General features: G+C 40.4%; 1 protein-coding gene and 1 long non-coding RNA gene across 7 annotated transcripts in view; one reads left to right on the forward strand and one right to left on the reverse strand.

The window, feature by feature from the left end:
• Positions 1-20287, reverse strand: part of FLT3LG (fms related receptor tyrosine kinase 3 ligand) — a 137773-nt gene that overhangs the window by 106351 nt on the left and 11135 nt on the right. The window contains exons 1-2 of one of the 3 annotated variants that reach the window (XM_056544402.1): positions 7021-7036; positions 6668-6896 (exon numbers count right to left, since the gene is read on the reverse strand). The exons of 1 other annotated variant lie outside the window; for it this stretch is intronic. The gene's annotated coding sequence lies outside the window, so the exon portion shown is untranslated. Of the gene's footprint in view, positions 1-6667; positions 6897-7020; positions 7037-20287 lie in introns of those variants that run through there. One more of the 3 variants, XM_056544401.1, reaches the window with a different exon arrangement.
• LOC130294504 (uncharacterized) overlaps positions 4589-20287 on the forward strand; it is a 79961-nt gene continuing 64262 nt past the window's right edge. For all 4 annotated transcript variants that reach the window (XR_008848525.1, XR_008848523.1, XR_008848522.1 and 1 more), the window contains exons 1-2: positions 4589-4835; positions 11575-11714. This is a non-coding gene — a long non-coding RNA (uncharacterized LOC130294504). The remainder of the gene's footprint in view (positions 4836-11574; positions 11715-20287) is intronic.

Consider the following 20287-nt stretch of genomic DNA (forward strand, 5'->3'; position numbering starts at 1 on the left):
CTTTGTTTTTGTGGGTTTTCCGCTGCGTATTTGAAAGGGGCGGGCTCTTCCCGGCTGTCCATAGCAGATTGTCCACGGCGGAATTTACGCTGCGGAAAATCCGCCGCAGTCCCTACTGACGTCAATGGGGCTTGCGGCGGATTTTCCGCAGCGTAAATTCCTCCTTGGAAAATCTGTTGCGGATAGCCGAGAAGAGCCCGCACCCTTTCAAATATGCAGCGGAAAACCCGCAAAAACAAAGAGCGTGTGAACGCACCCTAAAGCAGGTGGACAAACAGAAACTGTGTTAATCTCCAAGTAGTGATTAGACAAGAATGAGTTTATCAGTCAGGATTTGGCCTGAAACCAACATATCAGGGAGAAATAGAAATAGTATTGAAAAAGGGAAAAATAGAAATAGTATTGAAAAAGAAGGTTCAGTCACACTGTAAATATTGAGTTTTTGCATAAACTTGATGTATTTGTCAATACATGTTTAACCCCTTGAGGACACAGGAAATTAAAATTTTTGTGTTTTTGTTTTTTCCTCTTTTATTTTTCCATTCATAGACCCATGAGGGCTTGCTTTCTTTGTCAGATCAATAGTACTCTGAGTTGACAAGAAAATTGGAAAGAAAACCGCAATATTCAAAATTTTGGTGGCTTTCATTTCTACACAGTGTGCTTTATGGTAACAATGACATGTTCTCTTTATTCTGTGGGTCAACCCGATTAAAATGATACCCATGTTTTATTGCATTACTTTTTTTTAAAAGTCAAACTTTTTGAACAAAAAAGTATGTTTAAAATTGTTGTATTCTGACCACCTTTAACTTTGTGTCAGGGCTAATTTTTTGCACCATGATCTGTAGTTTTATCGGTAACTTTTGATCACTTTTTATTCCTTTCATTCTGGGATGTGATTTGACAAAAAATCAGCAATTTTGGCTTTAACTTTTTTAAGTTTAAAGGGGTTCTCCACTGGAAAACATTATTTTTTTTAAACAACTGGCACCAGAAAGTTAAACAACTTTGTAAATTACGTCTTTTAAAAAATCTTAATCGTTCCAGTACTTATCAGCTGCTGTTATGATCCACAGGAAGTTCTTTTCTCTTTGAACTTACTTTCTGCCTGACCACAGTGCTTTCTGCTGACACCTCTGTCCATGTCAGGAACTGTCAAGAGCAGGAGAGGTTTGCTTTGGGTATTTGCTCTGTCAGTACATGCTGGGAGTTGTAGTTTTGAAACAGCTGGAGGTTTGCCCCCCCCCCCCCCATGTGAATGTACAAGGTACATTCACACAGGCAGGTTTACAGTAAGTTTTCTGCTTCAAGTATTAGCTGCAGCAAATTTTTCGCCACAGTGCAAACTCCTATCAGGAAATTCACTGTAAACCTCCGCCAGTGCGAATGTACCCTAAAAACACTACACTACACTAACACAAAATAAAGAGTGAAACACTACATATACACCCCCTTACACTTCCCCCCCAACCCCCCCCCCCACCCCCCAAAAAATAAGTATGAAAAACGTCTTGTACGGCAGTGTTTCCAAAACGGAGCCGCCAGCTATTGCAAAACAACAACTCCCAGCATTTCTGGACAGCCACTGACTGTCCAGGCATGCTGGGAGTTTAGCAACAGCTGGAGGCACCCTGTTTGGGATTCACTGGCGTAGAATACCCCTATGTCCACTCCTATGCAATCCCTAATTTAGTCCTCAAATGCACATGGCGCTTTCTCACTTCAGAGCCCTGTCGTATTTCAAGGAAACAGTTTAGGGCCACATATGGGGAATTTCCGTACTCGGGAGAAATTACACTACAAATTTTACCCCTTATGAAAAGGAAAAGTTGGGGTCTACATCAGCCTGTTAGTGGAAAAAAAGACCGCCAAAATTTGTAAAGCAATTTCTCCTGAGTACGGAAATACCCTATATGTGGGCGTAAAATGATCTGCGGACGCATAACAAGGCTCAGGAGTAAGAGTGCACCATGTACATTTGAGGTCAAAATTGGTGATTTGCACAGGGGTGGCTGATTTTAAAGTGACTCTGACATAAACGCAAAAAAATAAATACCGACATGTGACCCCATTTTGGTAACTACACCCCTCACGGAATGTAACAAGGGGTATAGTGAGACTTAACACCCCACAGGTGTTTGACAAATTTTTGTTAAATTTGGATGAGAAAATGTTACCCTAAATTTTTCATTTTCACAAGGGAAAATGGGAAAAAGCCCCCCAAAATTTGTGGATGTAAAGTGCTCTGCAGGTGAACTACAATACACAGAAGAGAAGGAGCGCCATTGGGATTTTGAAGAGAAAATGTGTCCAGAATTGAAGGCCACGTGTGTTTACAAAGTCCCCATAGTGTCAGAACAATGGACCCCCCAACATGTGACCCCATTTTGGAAACTACACCCCTCATATAATGTAATAAGGGGTACAGTGAACATTTACACCCCACAGGTGTCTTACAGATGTTTGGAACAGTGGTCTGTGAAAATGAAAAATGTAATTTTGAATTTGCTCATCCCACTGTTCCAAAGATCTGTCAAATGCCAGTGGGGTGTAAATGCTCACTGCACCCCTTATTAAATTCTGTGAGGGGTGTAGTTTCCAAAATGGGGTCACATGTGGGGGGGTTCACTGTTCTGGCACCACGGGGGGCTTTGTAAACACACATGGCCCCTGACTTCCATTCCAAACAAATTCACTCTTCAAAAGCTCAATTGCACTCCTCCTCTTCTGAGCATTGTATTTCGCCTGCAGAGCACTTGACGTCCACAAATGGGGTATTTCCATACTCAGCAGAAATGGGGTTACAAATGTTGGGGGTAATTTTCTCCTATAACCCCTTGTAAAAATGTAAAATTTGGGGGAAAACCAGCATTTTAGTGAAAACATTTTTTTTTTCATTTACATATCCAACTTTAACAAAAAGTCGTGAAATACCTGTGAGGTGTTAAGGCTCACTGTACCCCTTGTTACATTCCTTGAGGGATGCAGTTTCCAAAATAGTATGCCATGTGGGTATTTTTTCTGTTCTGGCACCATAGGGGCTTCCTAAATGCGACATGCCCCCCAAAAACCATTTCAGCAAAATTTGCTTTCCAAAAGCCAAATGTGACTCCTTCTCTTCTGAGCATTGTAGTTTGCCCGCAGAGCATTTTACGTCCTAACATGGGGTATTTCCATACTCAGAAGAGATGGAAATTTTTTTTTTTCATTTACACATCCGAATTTAACGAAAAGTCATCAAACACCTATGGGATATTAAGGCTCACTGGACCCCTTGTTACGTGCCTTGAAGGGTGTAGTTTCCAAAATGGTATGCCATGCAGGGGGTTTTCTGCTGTTCTGGCACCATAGGGGCTTCCTAAATGTGACATGCCCCCCAAAAACCATTTCAGAAAAACTCACTCTCCAAAATCCCACTGTCGCTCCTTCCCTTCTGAATCCTCTACTGCGCCCGCCGAACACTTTACATACACATATGAGGTATTTCCTTACTCGAGAGAAATTGGGTTACAAATTTTGAGAGGATTTTTCTCCTTTTACCCCTTGTAAAAATTCAAAAACTGGGTCTACAAGAACATGCGAGTGTAAAAAATGAAGATTTTGAATTTTCTCCTTCACGTTGCTGCTATTCCTGTGAAACACCTAAAGGGTTAACTCACTTAGTGAATGTCATTTTGAATACTTTGAGGGGTGCAGTTTTTATAATGGGGTCATTTATGGGGTATTTCTAATATGAAGGCCCCTCAAATCCACTTCAAACCTGAACTGGTCCATGAAAAATTCTGATTTAGAAAATTTTGTGAAAAATTAGAAAATTGCTGCTGAACTTTGAAGCCCTCTGATGTCTTCCAAAAGCAAAAACATGTCAACTTTATGATGCAAACATAAAGTAGACATATTGTATATGTGAATCAATATATCATTTATTTGGAATGTCTATTTTCCTTACAAGCAGAGAGCTTCAAAGTTAGAAAAATGAAAAATTTTCAATTTTTTTCATCAAATTTTGGAATTTTTCACCAAGAAATGATGCAAGTCTCGACAAAATTTTACACTAACATAAAGTAGAACATGTCACGAAAAAACAATCTCGGAATCAGAATGAAAGGTAAAAGCATCTCAGAGTTATTAATGTTTAAAGTGACAGTGGTCAGATGTGCAAAAAACGCTCTGGTCCTACAGTGAAAAATGGCCTGGTTCTTAAGGGGTTAAAAAGAAAAGGTCCCTAGGGGTAAAGGTACTAGGGGTAAAAAAAAAAAAAAAAAAAAAAAGTGACCCCTAGTACCAACAACCAATTTGCTTCCTGTCTGGCAATGCTGTGAACATGTATTCATCTTTTTGGGGACCTTTTCTTTTTAACCCCTTAAAGACCAGGCCATTCATCGTATTCATCGAGGGCATTAGCATGCAATTCTAAAAGAGGGAGGCACTCTGATGGTGTCATCTGCACACCATTGTATGTGTTGCTATGTAACAGCCTAAATATATGCAGGTTGCCAAACAAGTCATATGACCATCTACTGCTGCAGCCAACTTGTGCCCTGTGAGGATACATGTATCATTTCTGGGAAACGTCCTGCATTATAAATGGAAAACGAAAGCCCACCGACTGCATTCCATAAAGCAGCCAAATCTTCTGATGATTTCCCAATAGGCACCACCAATGGGCACCCGCCTGCCATGCCCATTATCATCTCCATTCACGGACGATTCTTTACATGACTGGTGCCAAAGGATAGAAAATCCGAACAGTGTGTGAGAAACCAAAAGCAAGAATCACAACTGATAGGGAAGAAAGATAAGAGGAGAAGCAGCAAGGTCATAAAGGACAGGTAAAGGGCAAATACAACAAGAATGTCATCACCCCACATGGGTCCCTGAGGATGGATCTAACATAGATACAAGACAAGATAAGGAATTCCAGAGCAGCCATGTGTACTGCTGGGAGGGAAATGACTAGGATGGCAGATAGATACATAATATATATCTATCTCGGGCTTTCCTAGCAAGTGTGCCTCCAGCTGTTGCAAAACTACAACTCCCAACATGCCCGGACAGCCTTCGGCTGTCCAGGCATGCTGGGAGTTGTAGTTTTACAACAGCTGAAGGCACCCTGGTTGGGAAACACTGCGCCAGCCCCACTATAGATGGGACTGACTGTTGGGAGTTGTAGTTTTGCAACAGCTGGAGGCACACTGGTTGGGAAAGACTGATCTATCTTATATCTATCATTTCCCATATATCTACCTACAATGTAGGTAGATATATGTGACATGATAGATATATGATAGATCAGTCTTTCCCAACCAGTGTGCCTCCAGCTGTTGTAGGTCCTACATCATTGTTTACCAACCACTATGCTTCCAGCTGTTGAAAAGCTACAACCCCCAGGATGCCTGGACAGCCAAAGGCCAAAATATCTATCTCATATCTATCAGTCTTATACATATCTATCTCCTATCTATCTATCTATCTATCTATCTCATATATATCTATCTCATTTCTATCTCCTATCTATCTCATATCTATCTATTTATCTCTTATCTATCTCATATATATCTCATATCTATCTATCTATCTATCTCCAATCTATCTCCTATCTATCTATTTATCTATCTCCTATCTATCTCATATCTATATATCCATCTATATATCTCCTATCTATCTCATATCTATCTCATATCTATCTATCTCATATCTATCTCATATCTATCTATATATCCATATATCTATCTCCTATCTATCTATCTATCTATCTATCTCATATGTATGTATGTATCTATCTATCTATCTCCTATCTATCTGTTATCTATCTATCTATCTCATATCTATCTCCTATCGATCTCATATCTATCTATTTATCCATCTATCTATCTCATATCTATCTATTTATCCATCTATCTATCTCATATCTACATATCTCATATCTATCTATCTCATATCTATCTCCTATCGATCTCATATCTATCTAATATCTACATATCTCATATCTATCTATTTCATATCTATTTATCTATCTCATATCTATCTATCTCCTATCGATCTCATATCTATCTATTTATCCATCTATCTCATATCTACATATCTCATATCTATCTATCTCATATCTATCTATCTCATATGTATCTAACTATCTCCTATCTATATCTTATCTATCTAATATCTACATATCTCATATCTATCTATCTCATATCTATATATTTCATATCTATTTATCTATCTCATATCTATCTATCTCCTATCGATCTCATATCTATCTATTTATCCATCTATCTAATATCTACATATCTCATATCTATCTATCTCATATCTATCTATTTCATATCTATTTATCTATCTCATATCCATCTATCTCATATCTATCTATTTATCCATCTATCTCATATCTACATATCTCCTATCTATCTATCTTTCTATCTATCTATCTCATATCTATCTATCTATCTATCTCATATCTATCTATCTCATATCTCTATACCACATTGAGGAAAAACATTAAATCTCTGCACGTACAAGTAACATGGCACAATAATAAAGCGGTCATTCCCTCAGAGCCCCCTCCTCAGAGCCCCCTCCTCAGAGCCCCCTCCTCAGAGCCCCCTCCTCAGAGCCCCCTCCTCAGAGCCTTTAGAACAAATACCGCTCCGGCACCGCCAGCACTTACCCTGAATGTGTTTAGCACAGATCACAGGTCACACGCTGCGTCTCTTGCTCTGTACATCGCTCTGGGGCGGCGGTTTTCTGTGTCTTTTTAATCTCCACAATGTTATATGAATGTAGACACCCACGGGTCTATGGGTCCTATGGAAATCCCCCTGTAGCCCTCTGTATATAGAGGTCGCCCCGTGGTTGCTGCTCCTGTGCAGACGAGGTGGGTGACAGCCGGGAACTATCTACACAGAAGGAAAGTGAAAGTAGCTGCATGAAGTTCTGCCCCCAGAGCAGACAGCGCCTACATATCAGTGCATAGTACAAAAACTATCGAATATCTATAGGTAATATATCCAGAATACTTACAATGAAGCTCTTCCTGGGTCTAGGCTGCACCCCACAATACCCAGCAATGCAGCAGATATAATACAGCTGACAGCTATTCATCCCAAGGGGGAGTCCCCAAACTGGAAATCCCCATTAAATTCCCATAGGTAATCCCCCCTCCTCATCCAAAGGAAAAAAAAAAAAAAATATATATATATATATATATATATATATATAAATATATAAAACATTCCCATTTCAATAGTTCATAAGTGAATTCTTCATTGAGGTCAATTGGGAAGATTTATCAAAACCTGTGTTTTTGTTTTTTTTTTTTATAAAAAAAAGGCCTCTGAAAACAATGAAAGAGGCGATCTGATATGTTGCTATGGGCAACTGCTCCCCTTTTCCTTTATACAGGTTTTGAGAATTCTCCCCCAATGAGTGGAGGATTGTTCCCGGGTTTGGTAGGGGCAGCTTCCCCAACATAGTCCGGACTTCAAGGAATTGTATCATTACAAAGTGTAAAGTCTACAAGGGGTTATCCCGGGACGGTAACTTTCCTACACTGCTCAATAAAATAAAAGGAACACTAAGATAACACATCCTAGATCTGAATGAATGAACTAATCGTAAGAAATACTTTCATCTTTACATATATAAATGTGCTGACAACAAAATCACACAAAAATTATCAATGGAAATCAAATTTATCAACCCATGGAGGTCTGGATATGGAGTCACACTCAAAATCAAAGTGGAAAACCGCACTACAGGCCGATCCAACTTTGATGTATCTGTGAAGAGTACAGGGCGCCAGTGGCGAATTTGCCAATCTTGGTGTTCTCTGGCAAATGCCAAACATCCTGCACGATGTTGGGCTGTAAGCACAACCCCCACCTGTGAATGTCGGGCCCTCATACCACCCTCATGGAGTCTGTTTCTGACTGTTTGAGTGGACACATGCACATTTGTGGCCTGCTGGAGGTCATTTTGCAGGGCTCTGGCAGTGCTCCTCATGCTCCTCCATGCACAAAGGCGGAGGTAGCGGTCCTGCTGCAGGTTGTTGCCCTCCTACGGCCTCCTCCACATCTCCTGATGTACTGTCCTGTCTCCTGGTAGCACCTCCATGCTCTGGACACTACGCTGAGAGACACAGCAAACCTTCTTACCACAGCTCGCATTGATGTGCCATTCTGGATGAGCTGCACTACATGAGCCACTTGTGTGGGTTGTAGACTCCATCTCATGCTACCACTAGAGTGAAAGCACCGCCAGCATTCAAAAGTGACCAAAACATCAGCCAGGAAGCATAGGAACTGAGAAGTGGTCTGTGGTTGCCACCTGTAGAACCACTCCTTTATTGGGGGTGTCTTGCTAATTGCCTATAATTTCCACCTGTTGTCTGTTCCATTTGCACAACAGCATGTGAAATTGATTGTCAATCAGTGTTCTTCCTGAGTGGACAGTGTGATTTCACAGAAGTGGGATTGACTTGGAGTTACATTGTGTTGTTTAAGTGTTCCCTTTATTTTTTTGAGCAGTGTACTATTCACAGATTAGGTCAGTGTTTCCATACCAGGCCTTCAGCTGTCCAGGCATGCTGGGAGTAGTAGTTTTGTAACCGCTGGAGGCACCTTGGTGGGGAAACACTGGATTAGGTGATTGGTGGGGGGGTTTGACTACTGGGACCGCCACTGATTATAGGAATGGGGGGATCCCTTTTACTCTCACCAGTGTTCTCAAACCAGTATACTTCCAGCTGTGGCAAAACTACAACTCCCAGCAATCCTCGACAGCCAAAGACATTGCCAAAGGCTGTCCGGGCAAGCTGGGAGTTGTAGTTTATCAAACAGCTGGAGGCACACTGGTTGGGAAACACAGACATACAATGTCGCTGTATTCACTTCGTAAGGGTAGCAGAGGAGAGCACAGCATTGTCGTCGGCTATCTTCTGCAGTCCCATCACAAGTGAACCATGAGGCACTGAACATATTCAACACCCGCTACATTCACACAGGAAACAAGGGACCCCAGTTTCTGTGATCGGTGGGGGTCCCAGGACTCTGACCCCACAGATTAGATACTTATAATTATATAACATATCCTCTGGATAGCAGGTGGGTCACTTTCTTGAGATGACTTTTTGTATACCTGAGAGACACAAAGGAGGACAAACTCCATATTCATGCCAATGGATTTAGAATAGGAAGTCCTAAAAACTCCTGTAGGTTTAACCCCTTAAGGACTCAGCGTTTTTTCCATTTTTGCATTTTCATTTTTTTCCTCATCACCTTCTAAAAATCATAGCCCTTTCAGTTTTGCATGGAAATGGAAAAAAATTCATTGTGCGACAAAATTGAAGAAAAAATTTCATTTTGTTACTTTTGGGAACTTCCGTTTCTACACAGTGCATTTTTCGGTAAAAATGAGACCTTATCTTTATTCTGTAGGTCCATACGATTAAAATGATACCCTACTTATATAGGTTTCATTTTGTCGTACTTCTGAAAAAAATCATAACTACATGCAGGAAAACTTATATGTTTAAAATTGTCATCTTCTGGCCCCTATAACATTTTTATTTTTCCGCGTACAGGGCAGTATGAGGGCTCATTTATTGCGCCGTGTTCTGAAGTTTTTATTGTTATCATTTTTACATTGATCGGCAATTCTTGATCGCTTGTTATAAATATTTTTATGATATAAAAAGTGACCAAAAATACGCTATTTTGGACTTTGGAATTTTTTTGCGTGTACGCCATTGACCGTGCGGTTTAATTAAGGATATCATTTTATAGTTCGGACATTTACGCACGCAGCGATACCACTTATGTTTATTTTTATTTACACAGCTCGTGCTAAACATCCAAAAATTTAAGGCTCAAGCCTAGAAGCACCAATAAGCCAAGTAGTTCCTGAAAGTCACAGAAGCAGTCAGAAGCAGGCATCAGCAGTACACCCGAGGGTTTCATAACCCCTTTCATTGAAAGATCAATGTTGAAATTTCTATTAAGCATGTATTTAGCTTGTGCTAAACATCCAAAAATGTAAGGCCCAAGCCCAGAAGCATCAATAAGCCAAGTAGTTTCTGAAACACACAGTCAGGAGCAGGCATCAGCAGTACACCAGAAGGTTTCATAACCCCTTACATTGAAAGATCAAGCTTGAAATCTCAATTAAGCACTTACATTGAAAGATCAAGCTTGAAATCTTAATTTAGCATTTGCGTTAGCTAGTGCTACCAGAACATATTTGGCTTTAATGTCCCAGTAGCATCAGAAAACGATATATTGGCTGAATGACACAGCCTGGAGTGTAGGAAAGCATAAGGAGCCCATGTAGTGTTTGAATGGTATAGCCTGAGGGTGGCTGAAGCATGAGGAGACCATTGAAATATAAGAATTTTAAATAGAAATCTACGTTTTAGTGTCCCGGGCCCCGGCGTGTGGGTGCAAAGGACCTAATCTAACAAGGAGTCCCATGTCATATGTCAGCACAATGACAGAGCCTGGAGGTGGCATCAGTAGGAGGAGACCATATAGGGTCGGAATGGCACAGCCTGGAGTTGGCTGAAGCATGAGGAGACCCCAGGGCTTCACAATCCCTGAGAAAAAAAGACGAAGTTTGAAATTTAAACTGAAGATTTTGGGTAGCTAGTGCTACCATAACAATTTTTTTTATTCCCAGGCCCAGCAGCATCAGTAAACCATATACTGGCTGAATGACACAGCCTGGAGTTGGCTGAAGCATGAGGAGACCATATAGTGTCTAAATGGCACAGCCTGGAGTTGGAAGCAATATGACGAGACCATTGAAATCTATGATTTTTAAATTAAAATTTAAGATTTTGAAATTGATATCATGGATTTAGTAATTGAAATTTCACTACTCTGCCTGACATACTTATTGCGTATATGAGGGGAGTACAATACGCTTCAGTTCACTTAAAACAGTATTTGTCTAGAATAGAAGCAGGTGTGTACTATTGGCTGCCCTTTCACAGTATATAGACCCTTGACAGATTAACAGGTACAAATTAGTACACTACTTAGATGTAGTTATGTGGTATGCACTAATGAGTATTATATTCAGGGGTACAGTGTGTGGCAGGATTATATTCAGGGGTACAGTGTGTGGCAGGATTATATTCAGGGGTACAGTGTGTGGCAGGATTATATTCAGGGGTACAGTGTGGGGCAGTATTATATTTAGGGGTACAGTGTGTGGCAGGATTATATTCAGGGGCACAGTGTGTGGCAGTATTATATTCAGGGGTACAGTGTGTGGCAGTATTATATTCAGGGGCACAGTGTGTGGCAGGAGTATATTCAGGGGTACAGTGTGGGGCAGTATTATATTTAGGGGTACAGTGTGTGGCAGGATTATATTCAGGGGCACAGTGTGTGGCAGGATTATATTCAGGGGCACAGTGTGTGGCAGGATTATATTCAGGGGTACAGTGTGTGGCAGTATTATATTCAGGGGCACAGTGTGTGGCAGTATTATATTCAGGGGATACAGTGTGTGGCAGTATTATATTCAGGGGGTACAGTATTTAGCATAATAATAATGATTATTGTCCTCATACAGAGGATGAGAATCTACTGACAAAGTGAGAACCTATGATGTCCGGGTGTCAGACTCTGCAGAGAAGATGGAGCTGGAAGATGTCCTGACGTCTGGACCAGATGGAGAAGGAAAGAAAAGACAACAGAGAAGACGTCACTCAGGTCAGTGATATCATTGTGTTTTATCCTGACTGTCCCATCAGAGCTGGAGTCAGTTGTAAGTTCTGCAGGGATGATGGGTGATGCTGTACCCTAATCTATGGCTCTCCAGCTGTTGAAAAACTACAACTCCTATAATGCCTGAGGCTCTCTAGACATGATGGGAGTTATAGCTTTACAAAAGCTGATTGGTGATTGGTGGGGGTCCCAGCAGTTTGACCCCCACCAGAAAAATGGGCGTATTATTCTTCAATACCTGTTTTGTCTGTCTGGCCCTGCCTGTTAGTCACTTAGTCAGGAGAATATACAACTATATAAGTGACTAACAGGCAGGGCCAAAGGGACAAAGATATCAGTGACTACAGCACTGATGGGACACAGTCAGGAGAATACACAACTATATGTGTCCCATCAGTGCTGCAGTCACTGATATCTTTGTGCAGCTGAGTAAGGGGTCATCTGCAAAGATAGAAACAGAGCTGTTAATACCATCCTCTATATCATTGATAAATAAATTAAACAACAGCGGGCCCAGTACTGAACTTTGGGGTACACCACTAATAACCGGGGACCAATCAGAGTACGAATCATTAACCACCACTTTCTGGGTACAATCCATGAGCCAGTGTTCAATCCAGTTACAAACTAAAGTTTCCAAGCCCAAAGACCTTAACTTACCTGTCAGACGTCTATGAGGGACAGTATCAAACGCTTTAGCAAAATCCAGAAACACTATATCCACAGCCATTCCTCTGTCAAGATGGATGAACAAGAAAAAAAACGGTACTGGTAGCGCAAACCACTGCAGAAGCTGTTTCAAGTAAGTATATTTCTTTATTAAGCTGTGCAACAACGCATTTCGAGGCCACAATGCCTCTTCATCAAGAAGAATGGCTTACAGAGTTGTGACTGTGCATACACACTATTTATAAATGAATTTGGCGCCAACAGGTACATAGGCCACGCCCCCTGGAAGTGGGGGATCGTGCTACAGGTACATATTCATAAAAGACAATTAAAAATGGACATTATAAAGGTAACACGTACATATCCCGTGAAAAACAATATGTCTATATGTGTAGCCATAGAAACATTTCACCCAGGGCACAAACGTTATATCCCTCCGTGAAATCGGAATAGCATCCGCCACTGCGCATGCGCCTGGAGCGGGGACCGCGATGTTGATATGTGCGATGTCAGGCAGAAAAAACACAATTTTGTAAATTTTGGGGGCTTCTATTTCTACCGGGTAAATTTTTCTGTGAAAATGACACCTTCTCTTTATTCTGTAGGTCCATATGGTTAAAATGATACCCTACTTATATAGGTTTGATTTTGTCGCACTTCTGTAAAAAATCATAACTACATGCAGAATAATGTATACGTTTAAAATTGTCATATTCTGACCCCTATAACTTTTTTATTTTACCGCTTATGGGGCAGTATGAGGGCTAATTTTTTGCGCCGTGATCTGAAGATTTTAGCGGTACCATTTTTGCATTGATCTGACTTTTTGATCGCTTTTTATTAATTTTTTCATCAATTTTTTGAGCTGAACATTTGCCGTCATACTGTCCTGCAGATTATAGCTGATCACCAGGGATCCCAGCTGCAAGACACCTCGCCAACCATTAAATCCATTTTTTTAACCCAAAATATTCTTTTAACTGCATTAGGCTGCAGCCTGGTCACTGCTGACCTCTTCTTCTCGTCTCCAGTGAAGTTTTGTTCCTGCAGGAAATGTCCTTTCTGCCCAGTGACTGAAGGGAAGAAGGGCATATGGGGCTGGGAAAACCTGAACTTCTACCCCTATTAACCCCTTAAGGACCGGGGTTTTTTCCGTTTTTGCATTTTCGTTTTTTGCTCCTTGCCTTTAAAAAATCATAACTCTTTCAATTTTGCACCTAAAAATCCATATGATTGCTTATTTTTTGCAACACTAATTCTACTTTGTAATGACGTCAGTCATTTTGCCCAAAAATCAACGGTGAAATGGAAAAAAAATCATTGTGCGACAAAATTGAAAAAAAATACGCCGTTTTGTAACTTTTGGGGGCTTTCGTTTCTACGTAGTACATTTTTCGGTAAAAATGACACCTTATCTTTATTCCTTAGGTCCATACAATTAAAATGATACCCTACTTATATAGGTTTGATTTTGTCGGACTTCTGGAAAAAATCATAACTACATGCAGGAAAATTAATACGTTTAAAATTGTCATCTTCTGACCCCTATAACTTTTTTATTTTTCCGTGTATGGGGCATTATGAGGGCTCATTTTTTGCGCCGTGATCTGAAGTTTTTAACTGTACCATTTTTGCATTGATAGGACTTATTGATCTTATTGACTTTTTATTCATTTTTAAATGATATAAAAAGTGACCAAAAATGCACTATTTTGGACTTTGGAATTTTTTTTTGCGCGCACTCCATTGACCGAGCGGTTTAATTAACGTTATATTTTTATAATTAGGACATTTCCGCACGCGGTGATACCATATATGTTTATTTTTATTTACACTGTGTTTTTTTTTTTTATGGGAAAAGGGGGGTGATTCAAACTTTTAATAGGGGAGGGGTTAAATGATATTCATTCACTTTTTTTTCACTTTTTTTTTTTGCAGTGTTGTAGCGCCCATAGGGACCTATAACACTGCACACACTGATCTTTGTTATCCCATAGGGACCTATAACACTGCACACACTGATCTTTATCATTGATCACTGGTTTCTCATAGGAAACCAGTGATCGATGATTCTGCCGCATGACTGCTCATGCCTTGATCTCAGGCACTGAGCAGTCATTCAGCGATCGGACAGCGAGGAGGCAGGTAGGCCCGCTGTCCTGTAAGCTGTTCGGGATGCCGGCTATCCCGAACAGCCCACTGAGTTAACCAGCATGGTTTCACTTTCGCTTTTAGCCGCTGCGCGCTATTAGCGGCGGGTCCCGGCTTCACTATGACGCCGGGCCCGCCGTGATATGATGCGGGGTTACCGTGTAACCCCGCGTTATATCACGGGAGCAGGACCAGGGACGTACCGGTACATCCTTGGTCCTTAAGGGGTTAAGATATTTGCTGAACCACATAAATAGCTTTAAACCTGGAAAATTTGGAAAAGTCTGAAAAATAGAGTGAAACGTTCTCATACCCTCCCTCCCTTAGATGTAACAACTTTCCCATAAAGACTTATAAAGCCATATAAAAAAGACAATGACAGGTTTCTGATTACATTCTCTGAAGTGAGGCATCAATCTCCAGAATGTAAATACCCCGGCCTTAGAACAATGCAGATTATTTTTTAATTATAGACACTGCTCAGAAAGTCCCTTCCCTGCATTTCAATAACTTCATATAGCTTCTAGGGGAAAACAATCAGATTTCCTGTCATCTTTGTAACTTTCTAGAAAAGTGAAACTGAGATCCTGGTTGTCCCTTAACCCTTTAACAACCATCAAAAAGCCTGTTTGCAGCAGCTGTTTGGGCCTATTTCTACAGTGCCATGTTTTTGTGGTGATGGAGAATAAGCCCTGGACTGGTGTGCCATTCCACTGTGGAGCAGGTTCTGCGCTGTGTGAGATAGGTAAGATTGTTGGAATTTATAATCCTGATCATCTTACTCTTTTAGTGCCGAGGTCAAGGGTCACAGCTGCATGATCAAAGGAGGATACCTAATGTCAGGGCGTGATGCCTGAGAACTGTACTCTGGTCGTTTCGATGTTCCTATAGGAATGAAGGAAGCACATGCAGTCTGCAGCACGTGCTCCTCACTTAGTGCAGGGGTCCTATCCCGGTGATCGTGGGGGGCCCCAGCAGTCAGACCTTGCGATCAGCTACTTATCTCCTATTCTGCCACAGATTTCCTCTTAAAGGTGCTTTCACACCTGGTGTTTACGCAGCATATTTCATGCGGTGCAAAATTTGCAGCAGCAGCGGGTATTCCTCGCACAGGGCTTTCTGGCAGCAGCCCTATGTGTGTAGTGAGTTTTGGAAGCGGAGCCGCGCATCACAGTCATGCTGGCACACGGCTCCACCTCCAAAACTCACTGCACACATAGGGCTGCTGCCGGAAAGCCCTGTGTGTATAGTGAGCGAGGAATGCGCATCGTATTTCCCGCTGCTGCCACAAATTTTGTGCAGCGTGAAATACGCCGCGTATACGCCAGGTGGGAACGCACCCTAAGACATTTTGCCTAGTTGAAGGACTTTGAGAGAAGGCTTCTGCTGTGCAATAACACACTGCCCCAACTTCAGGTGTGATGACCTGGGGAGCCATCGCATTCGACAGGCAGTCACCTCTAGTAACGATAAGAGGGACATTAACAGTTACACGATATGTGCTGGACATCTGGTGGCCACATGTGATTCCTCTAACGGCAGGGATTTCTACTGGCATTTTTCTGGAGGATAATGCTCATCATCTACACAGAAGGATTTCCAGGAACATCTCCGCCAGATTGGTACACTTCCTTGGCCTGCCATGTCAACAGATTTATCAGCAATAAATAATTTGAAACCAGCTGGGACAATAGCTTCAGTAACCTATGGGTATGCAGGATCTACAGAATCTACAAGCGCAGGCATAACATCTGTGGGAAAATATGGATGTTTTACAGGATCTGTATACCTCAATGCCCAACCGTATCTCATCTTATATCCAGACTGGACGTGGCCCAACAGAACAGTAGAGACTCTTTTTAATCGTATAGCTTTCCCCAATAAAGGTATCCGTTCACTCTAATATTGGAATCACTTACATACATTGGCCCTGATTTACTATTTACTAAGGTTTCCCTACATTTTGCACTTTTCCCTAGTAACATAGTGGCCCTCAATTACTATTGCAAACCCGACTTGTTTTGTCGGGTCTGCGCCAGAATTTGCGCCAGAATTGGAAAAACCTGACTAACTCTCCATTTTGCTAAGAAAACCCGAAAAGAGGCGTGTCTGCCAGGGAAAGGGGGTGTGGTCTCTGAAAAGGGGCGTGTTCCCGACATTTTCACAAAAAAACAACATATTTATTATGGTTTCCACATAAAATGTGGTGGATTTGAGCTTAGGAAAACCAGACAGATCAGAGCACGTGTAAAAAAAAAAAAAAAAAAGCGACCCCAAAGTGTAGGGAAAGTGGAAAATGTAGGGAAACCTTAGTAAATACCGTGGAAAATAAATTGTAGGGAATTAAAACCCACAAAGAAACCTACACAACACATTTAGTAAATAAGGGCCAGTAACATAGTTAATAAGGTTGAAAAAAGACTGGAGTCCATCAAGTTCAACCTATATCCCTAATGAGTCTCTACTGAGTTGATCCAGGGGAAGGCAAAAAAAAAACTCATACTAGAGGTAAAAATTCCTTCCCGACTCCAAATATGGCATCAGAATAAATCCCTGGATCAATGTTCTGTCCCTATAGATCTAGAATACATAACCAGCGATGTTATTATTCTCCAAAAATGCATCCAGACCTCTTTTAAATTATTTTACAGAGTTCCCCATGACCACCTCCTGCAGGAGAGAATTCCAAAGTCTCACTGCTCTTACAGTAAAGAACCCCCGTCTATGCTGATGTAGAAACCTTCTTTCCTCTAAAGTAGAGACTGCCCACTTGTTATAGATACAGTTGCGTTTTTTTTTTTATACACATGCTCTGATCTGTTGGGTTTTCCTCAGCTCAAATCAACCACATTTTCTGTGGAAACCTTAGTAAATATGTTGTTTCTTTATGAAAATATTGAGGATATGCCCCTTTTGGGTGACCACACCCACATAGACGCTGACAGTAGATTACATGAGGAGAAGGAGGTTAAAAAAGTTATAGTGGTCAGAACACAATAAAAAAATGCTTTACTTTTTTTTTAAAAGCAGTACATTAAAAGAAAAGCATGTAAGCATGGGTATCATTTTAATTTTAACTACATGCAGGAAAATGTATATGTTTAAAATTGTCCTGTTCTGACCCCTAAAACTTTTTCATTTTTCTGCATACGGACTGGTATGAGGGCTCATTTTTTGCGCTGTGTACCTTTTTTGTATTCATCAGACTTTTTGATCGCTTTTTATTCATTTTTTCATGATATAAAAAGTGACCAAAAATACGCTATTTTGGAATTTTTTTGCCCATATGCCATTGACCGTGTGGTTTAATTAATGATATATTTTTATAGTTTGGACATTTCCACACGCGGCGATACCACATATGTTTATTTTTATTTACACAGTTTTTTTTTTTATGGGAAAAGGGGGGTGATTCAAACTTTTATTAGGGAAGGGGTTAAATTATCTTTATTAACTTTTTTTCACCCTTTTTTTTTTTGCAGTGTAATAGCTCCCCCTAGTGGCTATTACACTGCACATACCGATCTCATGCACAGATCATTGCCATGCATTGACACGGCAAAGATCAGTGTTATCTGGATTTCAGGCTTGAAGCAATCAATCGCCAATCGGATGTGATGGAGGCAGGTAAGGGGACCTCTGCTCGTGTTCTAGCTGATCGGGACATTGTGATTGTCCCGATCAGCCCGACTGAGCTGCCGGGAAGCTTTTACTTTCATTTTAGACGCGGAGATCAACTTTGAACACCGTGTTTAAAGCATTTCGCTCTTGGACCCAGGCAGCACAATGTCTTGGGCCAGCCCTGCATTCACTCATATAAAGTTTTCTTTGATTCTATCAACTCCTTCTTGGTACATTATTTTTTGAGTGTAGCTAAAACTCCTTGCTGTGTAGTCAATATAGTAGAGCTGCAGCATTCACCACCCTGGAATATACAGTACAGACCAAAAGTTTGGACACACATTCAGAGTTTTCTTTATTTTCATGACTATGAAAATTGTAGATTCACACTGAAGGCATCAAAACTATGAATTAACACATGTGGAATTATAGACATAACAAAAAAGTGTGAAACAACTGAAAATATGTCATATTCTAGGTTCTAGCCACCTTTTGCTTTGATTACTGCTTTGCACACTCTTTGCATTCTCTTGATGAGCTTCAAGAGGTAGTCACCTGAAATGGTCTTCCAACAGTCTTGAAGGAGTTCCCAGAGATGCTTAGCGCTTGTTGGCCCTTTTTGCCTTCACTCTGCGGTCCAGCTCATCCCAAACCATCTCGATTGGGTTCAGGTCTTGTGACTGTGGAGGCAAGGTCATATGGGCGCAGCACCCCATCACTCTCCTTCTTGGTCAAATAGCCCTTACACAGCCTGGAGGTGTTTGGGGCCATTGTGCTGTTGAAAAATAAATGATGGTCCAACTAAACTCAAACCGGATGGAATGGCATGCCTCTGCAAGATGCTGTGGTAGCCATGCTGGTTCAGTATGCCTTCAATTTTGAACAAATCCCCAACAGTGTAACCAGCAAAGCCCCCCCCCCCCCCCTCCCCCCCCCCCACCATCACACCTCCTCCTCCACACCAGCACACCTGTGAAGTGAAAACCATTTCAGGTGACTACCTCTTGAATCTCAACAAGAGAATGCCAAGAGTGTGCAAAGCAGTAATCAAAGCAAAAGGTGGCTACTTTGAAGAACCTAGAATGTGACAGTTGTTTCACACTTTTTTGTTATGTATATAATTCCACATGTGTTAATTCATAGTTTTAATGCCTTTAGTGTGAATCTACAATTTTCATAGTCATGAAAATAAAGAAAACTCCGAATGAGAAGGTGTCCAAACTTTTGGTCTGTACTGTATGTCTATTAATAAAACAGGTAGGAAATATGATAGAATTGTGTAACTCACTTTGGATATAGAGATGTACTTGAGGTTAAAGGTGTTGCCTTCACCCAAAAGGCCTAAAAATGTTATAGAAATGTAATATAAATAGGGATATTTATAGGGGACCAGTCCTCAAAAGTACAAAGTAAAAGGAAGAAAAAAGGAAGAAAAACTAAATAGAGAGTAAGGATCCAATGTACGACATTTATTAAATAAAATAGATATAATAGGTAAGTATGTTAATCACCAAGCAGGGCCCTTGCATGTGGTGACAGACATATGATGCGAATAATTGTATTGAAAATATAAAAAAAAATATTTAAAAAAAAATATGAAATATAAAAAATATGTAATCTCTGAATAAAATAAATAATTAGCACCCCTACAATCTTCTGCTGTTGTATATATTCATGGACCTCTCCTCCTAGTCTTCATGATATATTTCATTTTTATCATGATATATTTCATCTCATTTTTTACATTAATAATTTTATATTAATAATTTTAATAAATATTCTTCTGAGCGATAATTATAAATTATATAAAAATTTTCATATTTTCTGTTTATACAAGTCTTCAAATTTATATTTATTTTCACCTTCAAGATTCCCACTGTGGTTTAAACCCTATTTACACTATCAATTTTATCAACACCATATGCAGAGTGTAGATATATTGTTTCATTCATATATGTTTTTATCTGAAACATTTTCATGAATACTACTATTATTGTCATATATATTATGAATTTATCACATTTCATCATGCATTAAAATTTTTAAATTTTTTAAGAATGCCCTTTTTACTAACAATTATTTTCCTATACATATTTTTTACAACATCCCCATTTTTT

The sequence above is a fragment of the Hyla sarda genome, chromosome 10 (assembly GCF_029499605.1).
Source record: "Hyla sarda isolate aHylSar1 chromosome 10, aHylSar1.hap1, whole genome shotgun sequence".
Classification (NCBI taxonomy): domain Eukaryota; kingdom Metazoa; phylum Chordata; class Amphibia; order Anura; family Hylidae; genus Hyla; species Hyla sarda.